Below are 12,962 nucleotides of genomic sequence, written 5' to 3' on the forward strand. Positions count from 1 at the left end.
TTCATGCCTTTAGCTAGCAAGGATTCCCAGCTTTATATAGACATATGCAGGTTTTTAGCACTATCCTTCCAGGCAGCTGCAATCATAGGAATAGGAAGTCCCCAGGGTCTGAAATGGATCTGTGAGTATACGTAGACACTGTTGTGTCTTCATAATTGTAGTAGAAGTAGTTGTAGTAATTGCTTTCATTGTAGTGGAACAATGCAACCCAACAAATTGGTTCATTTCACCTGGACCTGCAATGTACAGCTGTTCTACTGCTATTTCACTTACAGGTGACACTGTGGCCAACTGAGGCTGGCAGTTAGGCTACTGTGCTGGTTTGTAGTCCATAGGAGGAAGGACTCCAGAGGGTTGCGAATTCCTTTTCTTCTCTGCTCTGCACTCAACCAACAAAAGTACATGCCCCTCCTTGGCCGTTACCGGTAATTAGCCGCAGTGTGAGGTAGGAGGAGCGCCATATCAGCGACCTCTGTCCTTATAAGTAAAGGAATCTACAGTTGTTTGCAATTCTTCAGCTCAGGATTCTCCCATTACTACAGTTTTGCACCAGGGTCCACTGCAGCCTAACCTTAGGCTCCCTCTTCCGTTTTTGCACCCAGCCCTCCCTTCTATTCCCTAACCTCAAACCATTTCTATGCTAGATTCAGCCTCTCTGGTCACTTAGAATGCCAGCTTTTGCTTCCCTCCTCCACATAGCTGTCAAGTTTCAGATTTGAAAATAAGGGCTCAGCAGCCTCACCTATCCCGGGGACAGTCACATGGCAGTGGTGGGCGGAGCCAGAAGCAAAAGTGGGCGGCACTGGTGTGAACGCGCACAGTAGGCTTACTGTATTTTGGAAACGCTGCCCGAGGGCTACGACGCCTGTAAGCGCGGGAAATGCCTCCCGCTTGCTTTGAGGCTGCAAGGAGGTGAGGTCTTCCCAGTCCCTGGCCAGCAGGGGGAGGGAGAGGAGCTGCTTCCTTTGAAAAAACGGGAAATTAAAGGGATATAAAAAATAAAGGATAGTAGCGGGAAGCTGCTTGAAATAAGGGAGATTTCCCGGGGAAAACGGGATACTTGACAGCACTGCTCCTCCAGCCCAAGTGTGGACCTGCCTCACCTTTCTTCAAGTCACTGTCCCTTTAGGTCTTCCAGCCACTGCTATGGGATGCTCCAGAACAGACTTCTCTGGGGCCATCTTGTTTCCCTCCCCGACTTCTCTCCACCACACTTCCCTTCTCCTTGTATTGTTTGCCTTTCTTCATTCTGGTGCGAAGCTCTAGACTCACTCTTAGACACCTGCTTTCCCTTCTGGTTAATTATCTGTGTGGTTCCCCCCCCCCTTCTTTGGGAGGATTTGAGGAGAGCACAGGTTCTGAGCACCACACCATGCAGGGCTGAGGGCAACCTGTGAAGGGGTGCCTGCATTTGGCCACCCATCACCACGGCTTTTGGGGACAATCCACATTTGCAGGCTGCGGCTGGTTCGAAAAGGTTTATGCCTAGTACCTCCGATGACTCCAACACACAGCCAAAAGTCTCTGATTGAGAAAAGTGCTTCCTCTCAGCACTTGCAGCCTTCCGTTGCTTTCTACCTGCTTCATTTCCCAGGTCTCACAGTCCTTTCTGCCCCTGCACAGCTCATGTGCATTCCTGTTGTCTCTCCCGCCCCCCATTCCAGCTCCATCTTCTGCATCCTTAGCACCCCTCCCTGCTCCTTATATGGTAACAGATGACCTAGTGGCATAGCATGGGTGGGGCCACAGCAGCGGTTGCCCTGGCTGCAAAATTCTTGGGGACACAAAATCCCAAAAAGAAATGAAAAGTAGTAATAATTTAAAAACAATAGTGCACCTTTCCCCTCGCACAGAAAATCTCCCAATGTTTGCGTGGGCGAACGGAGGAGCCGATTTGGGTGACAGCTGGTTGCCAGGGCATGCTCCACACATGCCTTTTAAAGATACCTGCTCCTGACCAATCACCCATCCTGCTCTCCGCCATGCTTGACACTCATGGGGCACCGTGACTGCCACTCGGGTAGGTTGCTGTACCATTTCCCCTTCGTACCAACCTATGTGGGGCAACTCACACTTTTTGAGTTTGTAGGGATAAAGCTGCAATCCCTCTATCTATCCTCCCAGAAGAAACGCCCCCCACCCCCCACCCCGGTCTCGAGAGGACCCACCTGAGGCTTACGGAACTGCCGCTTCTCGTAGGTCAGACCCAATGTCCGTCCTGCATTTCCCCTGGTTAACGTTACCACTGAAGCCAGAACACAAAGCCAAAGGTACCCAAGCAAGCAATTCCCCGTCTTGGTTGTGTACAAGATGACTCCACCACCACCGCCCGCGTCTTAGGTCCACCCGGAGACCTGGCAATCTTCCACACGCCCTGCGCGCCCACTCACGGACCCCGTTTCCGCTTCAATGAAGCAGCAGCCACATCCCCTGCTTTCGGTGCGTGTATTTTTGCACAGGGTTGCTACGTTACAGGTGATTCCGGGTATTCCAAGGTGTCTAAATTTCAAAAGCACCAACAAACGCACAGGCATGGCAAGGAGCCGTTTCTCTCCCTCCAATTGCCCCCTTCTGCCAGAATGCGCAAAGAAAGTAAAATTATTATAAAGTTAAATCCAGGGACTCACACCATCCTCCAAGGTGCTCTCTCATCTCCTGCAAACACGCAGCTAGCAAACAGACCTACTTGCTAGCAGTTCAGGCTCAGTCAGAAGAACAGCGGCAGAGTGCATGCTTGTGATTGGCTGGGCGGGCTGCCCTTGTTGTTGTTGTTCAGTCGTTCAGTCGTGTCCGACTCTTCGTGACCCCATGGACCAGAGCACGCCAGGCACGCCTATCCTTCACTGCCTCTCGCAGTTTAGCCAAACTCATGTTAGTAGCTTCGAGGACACTGTCCAACCATCTCATCCTCTGTCGTCCCCTTCTCCTTGTGCCCTCCATCTTTCCCAACATCAGGGTCTTTTCTAGGGAGTCTTCTCTTCTCATGAGGTGGCCAAAGTACTGGAGCCTCAACTTCAGGATCTGTCCTTCTAGTGAGCACTCAGGGCTGATTTCTTTAAGAATGGATAGGTTTGATCTTCTTGCAGTCCATGGGACTCTCAAGAGTCTCCTCCAGCACCATAATTCAAAAGCATCAATTCTTCGGCAATCAGCCTTCTTGATGGTCCAGCTCTCACTTCCGTACATTACTACTGGGAAAACCATAGCTTTAACTATACGGACCTTTGTCGGCAAGGTGATGTCTTTGCTTTTGAAGATGCTGTCTAGGTTTGTCATTGCTTTTCTCCCAAGAAGCAGGCGTCTTCTAATTTCGTGACTGCTGTCACCATCTGCAGTGATCATGGAACCCAAGAAAGTGAAATCTCTCACTGCCTCCATTTCTTCCCCTTCTATTTGCCAGGAGGCGATGGGACCAGTGGCCATGATCTTAGTTTTTTTGATGTTGAGCTTCAGACCATATTTTGCGCTCTTCTCTTTCACCCTCATTAAAAGGTTCTTTAATTCCTCCTCACTTTCTGCCATCAAGGTAGTATCATCAGCATATCTGAGGTTGTTGATATTTTTTCCGGCAATCTTAATTCCGGTTTGTGATTCATCCAGTCCAGCCTTTCGCATGATGAATTCTGCATATAAGTTAAATAAGCAGGGAGACAATATACAGCCTTGTCGTACTCCTTTCCCAATTTTGAACCAATCAGTTGTTCCATATCCAGATCTAACTGTAGCTTCTTGTCCCACATAGAGATTTCTCAGGAGACGGATGAGGTGATCAGGCACCCCCATTTCTTTAAGAACTTGCCATAGTTTGCTGTGGTCGACACAGTCAAATGCTTTTGCGTAGTCAATGAAGCTGAAGTAGATGTTTTTCTGGAACTCTCTAGCTTTCTCCATAATCCAGCGCATGTTTGCAATTTGGTCTCTGGTTCCTCTGCCCCTTCGAAATCCAGCTTGCACTTCTGGGAGTTCTTGGTCCACATACTGCTTAAGCCTGCCTTGTAGAATTTTGAGCATAACTTTGCTAGCGTGTGAAATGAGTGCAATTGTGCGGTAATTGGAGCATTCTTTGGCACTGCCCTTCTTTGGGATTGGGATGTAGACTGATCTTCTCCAATCCTCTGGCCACTGCTGAGTTTTCCAAATTTGCTGGCATATTGAGTGTAGCACCTTAACAGCATCATCTTTTAAAATTTTAAATAGTTCAGCTGGAATATCATCACTTCCACTGGCCTTGTTGTTAGCAAGGCTTTCTAAGGCCCATTTGACTTCACTCTCCAGGATGTCTGGCTCAAGGTCAGCAACCACACTACCTGGGGTGTATGAGACCTCCATATCTTTCTGGTATAATTCCTCTGTTTATTCTTGCCACCTCTTCTTGATGTCTTCTGCTTCTGTTAGGTCCTTTCCACGTTTGTCCTTAATTGTGGTAATCTTTGTACGAAATCTTCCTTTCATATCTCCAATTTTCTTGAACAAATCTCTGGTTTTTCCCATTCTGTTATTTTCCTCTATTTCTTTGCATTGCTCGTTTAGAAATGCCCTCTTGTCTCTCCTTTCTATTCTTTGGAAATCTGCATTCAATTTCCTGTGTCTTTCACGATCTCCCTCGCATTTTGCTTGCCTTCTCTCCCCCGCTATTTGTAAGGCCTCATTGGACAGCCACTTTGCTTTCTTGCATTTCTTTTTCATTGGGATGGTTTTCGTTGCTGTCTCCTGTATAATGTTACGAGCCTCCATCCACAGTTCTTCAGGCACTCTATCCACCAAATCTAAATCCTTAAACCTGTTCTTCACTTCAACTGTGTATTCATAAGGAATTTGATTTAGATTGTATCTTACTGGCCCAGTGGTTTTTCCTACTTTCTTCAGTTTAAGCTGGAATTTTGCTATAAGAAGCTGATGATCTGAGCCACAGTCAGCTCCAGGTCTTGTTTTTGCTGAGTGTATAGAGCTTCTCCATCTTTGGCAGCAGAGAATATAATCAATCTGATTCCGATGTTGCCCATCTGGTGATGTCCATGTGTAGAGTCGTCTCTTGTGTTGTTGGAAAAGAGTGTTTGTGATGACCAGCTTGTTCTCTTGACAGAACTCTATTAGCCTTTGCCCTGCTTCATTTTGAACTCCAAGGCCAAACTTGCCTGTTGTTCCTTTTATCTCTTGACTCCCTACTTTAGCATTCCAATCCCCTATAATGAGAAGAACATCCTTCTTCTGTGTCATTTCTATAAGGTGTTGTAAGTCTTCATAGAATTGATCAATTTCAGTTTCTTCAGCACTGGTAGTTGGTGCATAAACTTGGATTACTGTGATGTTAAAAGGTCTGCCTTGGATTCGTATCGAGATCATTCTATCATTTTTGAAATTGCATCCCAGTACAGCTTTCGCCACTCTTTTGTTGACTATGAGGGCCACTCCATTTCTTTTACGGGATTCCTGCCCACAGTAGTAGATATCATAGTCATCCGAACTGAATTCACCCATTCCTGTCCATTTTAGTTCACTGATGCCTAGGATGTCAATGTTTATTCTTGCCATCTCATTTTTTACCACATCCAGCTTTCCAAGGTTCATGGTTCTTACATTCCAGGTTCCTATGCAATACTTTTCTTTACAGCATTGGACTTTCCTTTCATTTCCAGGCATATCCGCAACCGAGCGTCCTTTCGGCTTTGGCCCAGCCGCTCCATCAGCTCTGGATCTACTTGTACTTGTCCTCCGCTCTTCCCCAGTAGCATGTTGGACACCTTCCGACCTGAGGGGCTCATCTTCCAGCGTCATATCTTTTATATGCCTGTTGTCTTTGTCCATGGAGTTTTCTTGGCAGGGATACTGGAGTGGCTTGCCAGTTCCTCCTCCAGGTGGATCACGTTTGGTCCAAACTCTCCACTATGACCTGTCCATCTTGACCTGTCCATAGCTTCCCTGAGTAATTCAAGCCCCTTCGCCACGACAAGGCAGTGCCCTTAGCCTTCCTTTATGAATGGTAGCTATTTCACAGGGACTGTTGCCTTCCCTGGATTTCCGTAGTTCTGCAGCCACATTTGTTGGTTTTTCATTCCACGGTGAAGATTGTTGCTGGTTAACTTTTCTCAGCTCATTTAGCTTGACATCATAAATTCATAAAAAAAAGGAATTGAGGGTGCCCACCTCAAAATTCGCTTTGGGCAACTGCAAATCATGCACCTATGCTTCCAAAACAGCACCCTCCTCTGCTAGATGCTTTTGGATCCTGCCTCTGCTTCCTTCTTCTGCAAGGTACTGTTACTTGCATCAATAGTCAAAAACACTTATAGAGTAGAGGGAATAAGTAAATGGAGGTTGGGGGGGGGACAACCACATGTGACTCAGAGAGTATCTTCTCCCAAGATGACATGGGCTCCTGTCCCACCCAATGCCGTCTTGTGGGCGCATGCCATGGCCCAGTCAAGGGCATCTATGCACACCAAGAGCCAAAATATGTTTTAAAAAACAAGGAAGCAGGGGGCGAACACTGAAGAATGTGCTGTGGGACAGCAGAAATCCCCAAAGTCTACCCTAATATTGGGGATATCTATCGCCTGCATCTAATTTACTCTCGTTAAACTCATCACTCATTTCTGCCTCTAAACATTCTTACTGCTTTCGTTCATATGACTGAATAAAATATAATTAAGAACTCTGGCCAGAAGTTTCAAAAATATGTGTTTACTCGTAAGTAAAATACAAATATAGTGTCAATCCTGTTAAGAATTACGGTCTTAAATGAAAAAAATAGTTTCTGAAACTGATTAAAGTTAAAGAAAAAGAACTAAGAGGACACCCCAAATGTTTAAAAATCCAAAAAGAAATTAAATACTTGCAATCCCAATATGCAAAAATTATGAACCAAGATATTGAATGGAAAATTAAAATGATGAAGCAGAGGACCTTCGAATCGGCAAATAAATGTGGAAAATTACTAGCCTGGCAGTTGAAGAAAAGACAGAAAGCAAATGTCATCAACAACTTAGTAGTAAATGGAAGAAATGTGGAGAATCCTGAGGAAATTAGATGGTGTTTTCAAGGATTTTATAAACAATTGTACAAGGAGGAGAAGGTAGAAGAATCAGAGATAGACCGATTTCTGGAAAAAAAATGGATTGCAAAAAGTCCCAGAGGATAAACTAACAATGCTCAACCACCCGATATCGACTCAAGAGATAGAGGAGGCAATTAACAACATGCAGGTAGGGAAGGCCCCAGGACCAGACGGATTGACTGCAAAGTACTATAAGACTTTGAAAGACTGGCTATCACAGCCCCTGAAAGAAGTTTGCAATAAAATACTAGAAGGAGATAGGGCACCAGAGACATGGAAAGAAGCCTTTATCACACTGATCCCAAAACCAGAGACAGATAAGACTTTAATGAAAAATTATCGTCCAATTTCACTTCTAAATGTGGATTATAAAATCTTTGCGAATGTCATGGCTACAAGATTAAAAAGAGTGCTGAAAGATTATATCCATAAAGACCAAGCAGGTTTTTTACCAGGAAGACAAATAAATAACAATACAAGAATTATTGTGGATATTCTAGAAAAACTGGAAAAAACATAAATACAGATGCAGCACTAATGTTTATAGATGCGGAAAAAGCCTTTGACAATATCTCTTGGACATTTATGAAGAAGAATTTGGAAAAGATGGCAGTTGGACAAAGATTTTTAAACGGCATTAATGCCATCTATACAGAACAAAAAGCAAAAATTATAATAAACAGTGTGATCGGAGGAAATTAAAGTTGAGAAAGGAACAAGACAAGGGTGCCCTATCTCCCCTTTATTATTTATAATGGTCCTGGAGGTTCTTCTAAATATGATACGAACAGAGAGGCAGATCAAAGGAATAAGGGTGGGGGAGAAGGAGTATAAATTACGTGCCTTCGCAGACGATCTGATGTTATCCCTACAAGAACCTGAAAGCAGTGTCCCCAAAGCATTAGAATTAATTGAATCGTTTGGACATGTAGCCGGCTTCAAATTAAATAAACAGAAGACCAAAGTATTGACTAAAAATATGAAACTAGAGCAAATACAAAAACTACAAGAGGGCACTGGCCTCAACTTTGTTAAGAAAGTAAAATATTTAGGTATTAATCTCACAGCAAAAAATCTGAATCTATACAAGGATAATTATGAAAAATTGTGGATGGAGATAAAGAAAGACTTGGAAATATGGACAAGACTGAAACTTTCATTGATGGGCAGAATAGCCGCCATCAAGATGAATGTCTTACCAAGGATGTTGTTTTTATTCCAAGCCATTCCAATTTTGGATAAACTGGACTGTTTTAAGATATGGCAAAAGGATCTCTCGAAATTTATATGGCAGGGGGAAAAGCCGAGAATTAAATTTAAGATTCTAACAGACTCTAAAGAGAGAGGAGGCTTTTCCCTGCCAGACTTAAAGATTTACTTTGAAGCAGCGGCCTTTTGCTGGTTAAAAGATTGGTTTAAATTAGAAAATACCGATGTATTGGACTTGGAAGGCTTTGACAATATGTTTGGCTGGCACGCTTATCTTTGGTATGACAACGTGAAAGTCCACAAGACTTTTAAGAATCATATAGTGAGAAAAGCCTTGTATCAGGTTTGGATGAGGTACAAAGACTTGTTAGAGAGAAAGACTCCTAGATGGATTTCACCAGTGGAGGCCAAGGCCTATAAGAGACCAAATATGCCTATAAGGTGGTTAAGATATGCTGATATATTGCAGCAAGAAGGTGAATCGTTTAAGTTGAAAAATTATGACCAAGTGAAAGGCGAAGTCGCCGACTGGCTGCAATATCATCAAATTTATGAGATTTTTAAAGCAGATAAGAAGATTGGTTTTCAAATGGATAAATCAAAACTGGAAACAGAATTGATTGAAGTGAACTCTAAAAACCTTTCCAGGATGTATAACTTGTTGCTAGAGTGGCATACTAAAGATGAATTGGTTAAATCGACAATGATAGATTGGGCGAAAGATGTGGGTTATAATATTATGTTGGATGACTGGGAGAGACTGTGGAAAGAAGGTATCAATTTTACGGCATGCAATAGTTTAAGAGAAAACATTATGAAAATGATTTATAGATGGTATCTGACACCAGTTAAGATAGCTAAAATGAATCCTAAAATGACAAATGTGTGTTGGAAATGTAAATCTATGGAAGGTACCTTTTATCATATGTGGTGGTCATGTCCAGGGGTAAATGCTTTCTGGGACAAGATTTATAATGAACTTAAGAAGGTAATGAAAATTACCTTTAGCAAGAAACCAGAGGCATTTCTTTTGAGCATGACCAATGAAGAGATACCCAGGCAGGATAGAGTGTTTTTTATGTATGCCACAACAGCTGCCAGAATACTACTTGCAAGAAACTGGAAAGGTGAAGAGAATCCGTCAGTGGAAGAGTGGCAGACGAAGTTAATGGAATATATGGAACTCGCCGAGCTGACCGTGAGAATCCGAGACCAGAGGGAGGAGAAGGTGTCACAGGATTGGAAGAAATTTAAGGATTATCTAGTAAATAATGTAAAATTGAATATTTGAGCAGAATTAGTTAACAGAATTGGCTTTAGCTTGTTAATGTTAGATAAAATTGTTTAGAAGAAGTTTTGTTGTGAATGATTTAACTGTTTAAGAATATCTTAAGATATTGAGTTTAAGTGATGATTTATATTTGATTAAGCAAATCTAAAGAGTATTAAGAGATATGGTAAATGTTAATGGAAAAAGATACAAAGTTACCCAAAATATACATGATGTTGAATGCAGTGGAGGGAACGGGGGAAGTCCCCAAATAGAGAAGATAGAAACAAGAAAGGTACAAAGATAAGTGTATGTTAAGGTATGTATATGTTTTTTCTTATGTATATTGTTACTGTCATTATTGTTGATTTTGTTCATTGTTTATTATGTATGTGTTTTTATTGTGTTTATGTAGTGTTTTTTCTTTGTCTTATTGGAAAATAATAAAAAATCTTATTAAAAAAATGAAAAAAATAGTTTCACATTGAAAAATCCCTTGAAAGTCTTTTAGAAATTAATGCAAGGGCTTCTACGATGCGTGTCAGATGTATAATGAGACAACTGGAGACCAGGGAGACCAGGACAGGGCCCCGTTTCGGCGTAGATGCCTTCCTCAGCTGGCAATATCAAATAATATTAGATAGCACGGAGTACATCAAGTTTCAGTAATTAAGATTTTACAAAGATCATTATTAAACGGCATCAAACGAGTTATATCAAGGTTTTAAACAAGATTTTAAAGTATCATTCACTAAATTAGATTTAATAAAGGTCATCATTCAGCAACATCAAAAGAATTACAGAAGGTTTTAAAGTATCATTCTAATAAATGGACCAAAGTAGCTTTTCGTGGTATTTGGTTCCTTACCTTGTTTTTTATGAGAAGTGTATAAAATATATATGGTTTCTATTTCTTTGATTCCTGAGAAGATGTAGCGTCTGTAAATCATGGATAAGAACGACTGTTACATATCTCCCGTTAAATTGTGTACATGTAAAGTGCAAGGTTATGTGTTTCCTCGCCTTAGAGAAAGTTTTCCTGTGTTTTCTATGCGTTTCCTACTTGTGGGTGAGTTTGTTGTCTTATATATCTGATAGGGGAGGAGATAACCCCCTATTCTTCTTAAAGGTATAATACAATCACAAAATCCTCAAATGCAGAGAGTACTGTGGTGATATTTCAAAGAAAGGAGATGTATTCCTGGTGTTCATTGAGACCCTTGGGAGACATAGTTTCGAACAGATGAATGTATCTGGCTTCCTGTTGTAATAGAAGTTTTTCAATGTTTCTTCAATTATATAGGTCTATTTTGGGTTTCCAGATAATAAAGAAGACAAAATCATCCTCCGTGTGTTTGCATCGTATATAATGTTCCACTAAAGGGGCTTCTAGTACCTTGTTTCGGATCCGCGATCGATGCTCGTTTATACATAATTTTATCAGTCTGGTGCTCTTGCCTATGTATATCTTTTTATAGGGGCATATCCATGCATACACGCTGTTCTTTGTGTTGCAATTGCTGAAGGGTTCTATTTGAAATTTAAAACCAGACTGTAAATCGACAAACTCTTTCACTTGTAGTGCATATTTACATACGCTGGATTCTGACATCCCGGTATGTTTGATAGCAGGTGCCAATGTTTATTTATTTCAGTGTATTTTGTAATAAGAACGCCAACTTTATTTACGATTTCGTTCATATGACAGCAGGGTGTTAGAAAAGTCATTCTTCATCTGTAATTTTTTATTCACTTTAAGCAGTCTGTACAAATAATTTTATGCTTCTTCTATTTAGTGATCATAGTATGGCTATTGTAATTGTTTCACTTATTTATGTAACAATTTACAGTTTATTTTGTATTGTGGTTTTACTCTTTCAAAGCGAGTATTTACAATTTTCACTATTTGTCAGGGGTTTTTGTTTGTTTCTTTTGCTATGGTTTTGGCTCTTTGAGCACTAGCCATATGCTCACTGGAACAAATTAATATTGTCAGAGATTTGATGGGCCTCTAAACCCCCGAAATTAACAAAAGGTAGGATTTTGATCATGTGGGAGAAATACAAGCTGCAGAGGAATTCCTGGGCTAGCCTATGCAAAACGACCAGGCCAGGCTAGGGCCATTAAGAAACAACTCCATTGAGGGCAATGGGCAATGCAAGAGAACTGTCCTCCCCCATTGCCCTGAGGTGTGATCAGAGACTGGGGGTTGGGAAGGTTGCAAGGGTAACTGAATATGAGGTGACCGGGAAAAGAGGGTCTTTCTTGAGCAAGGGTTGTTGGGAAGGAGGAGGAAGAGTGGGGTCCATCTTGGGCAGGCTGGCTGGCTGGGAGAGATGCCTTGGACTCCAGGGCTTCACTGCTATGAGGTACAAGCCCCTCTTGAAATGACCATGCTGTAAAATCTGGACTCCCTCCATGCAGACTGAAGGTGTAAATAGGTGAATAAACCATATTTCTTAAAGCAACAACAGTCTCCACCTTGTCTCAATTCTCCAAAGGACCACAGACCATGGGCAAGTGCCTGGAACCCCATGGGCTCTTGCCACCACTCGGCAGAGAGAGAGGGAGACACACCCAACTTTTGTAGCAATATAAACTGAATTTAGAAGTTACTTTGCAGTGTTGGAGCCCAGTTAATTTGCAAGAACAATGAAGGCAGCAACTCTCCTCCACATGAAATGTGGCTCGTTTTGCCAAGGAACACCAAGGAGAGCTCTAAGTCACCCACACCCCTCTCTATCTCTCCCCCTTACAAATCCCATGCAACCCATGGATCCTTTTCTTCCATCCAGGAAAATGTGGAAGGTTCTTTGCTTCCCATCCCCCGTGGTATCTTCAGGTAGGGCTGGGAAAAACTTAGCTAGGAAAAACACTGGTTTGTGGTTTTGTGTGTGTGTGTGTGTGTGTGTGTGTGTGTGTGTGTACACTGTGTAACAGTGCTCTCTGCTTGCTTTATATGCTGCTGCCTTTTGAATAAAATACATGCACTGGAACTCTTTACCAAGAGCTCTGCAGACTAAGAAATGCCTCACCTTTCCTAAACCTTTGTACAGGCTCCAAGGTTAAGAACTGCAGATTACAGATTGAACTTGAGCTGCCTGTCCACAGGTCAGAGTTTGCAAAGAGCCCCCACCCCATTTAGATTCCTATCCAATCTGCCAAGCTTTGGATTTCTTCCCTAGGTGTTTGAAAAGGGAAGAAGTGGCAGCAGGTCCAACCAAGGAGGAGTAAATCGTAAAGGACACCTGTCCCACCCTCATATGGGCTTGGCATGAGCATCTCCCTTCTGTGACATCCTGCCCCACTTATATTTTTCATCTAAAACCCAACAGTGAGGAAGTCAACTTGTGAAAGTGGGCCCAATCTTAGAAAAGGTGAAATGCCTCTCCTAAAGTAATGCCAACTGCCTGTGGTTGTTTGCCAAGT

General features: G+C 42.4%; 1 long non-coding RNA gene across 1 annotated transcript; it reads right to left on the reverse strand.

Moving 5' to 3' along the window:
* Window positions 1–12,461: 12,461 nt before the first annotated feature.
* On the reverse strand, window positions 12,462–12,726 carry LOC117051159. The gene is made up of 2 exons (XR_004427154.1): window positions 12,580–12,726; window positions 12,462–12,502 (listed from the first exon to the last, which is right to left on the reverse strand). It is a non-coding gene; the product is annotated as an uncharacterized LOC117051159 (long non-coding RNA).
* Between the last annotated feature and the right edge of the window lie 236 nt (window positions 12,727–12,962).

The sequence above is a fragment of the Lacerta agilis genome, chromosome 8 (genome assembly GCF_009819535.1).
Source record: "Lacerta agilis isolate rLacAgi1 chromosome 8, rLacAgi1.pri, whole genome shotgun sequence".
Classification (NCBI taxonomy): domain Eukaryota; kingdom Metazoa; phylum Chordata; class Lepidosauria; order Squamata; family Lacertidae; genus Lacerta; species Lacerta agilis.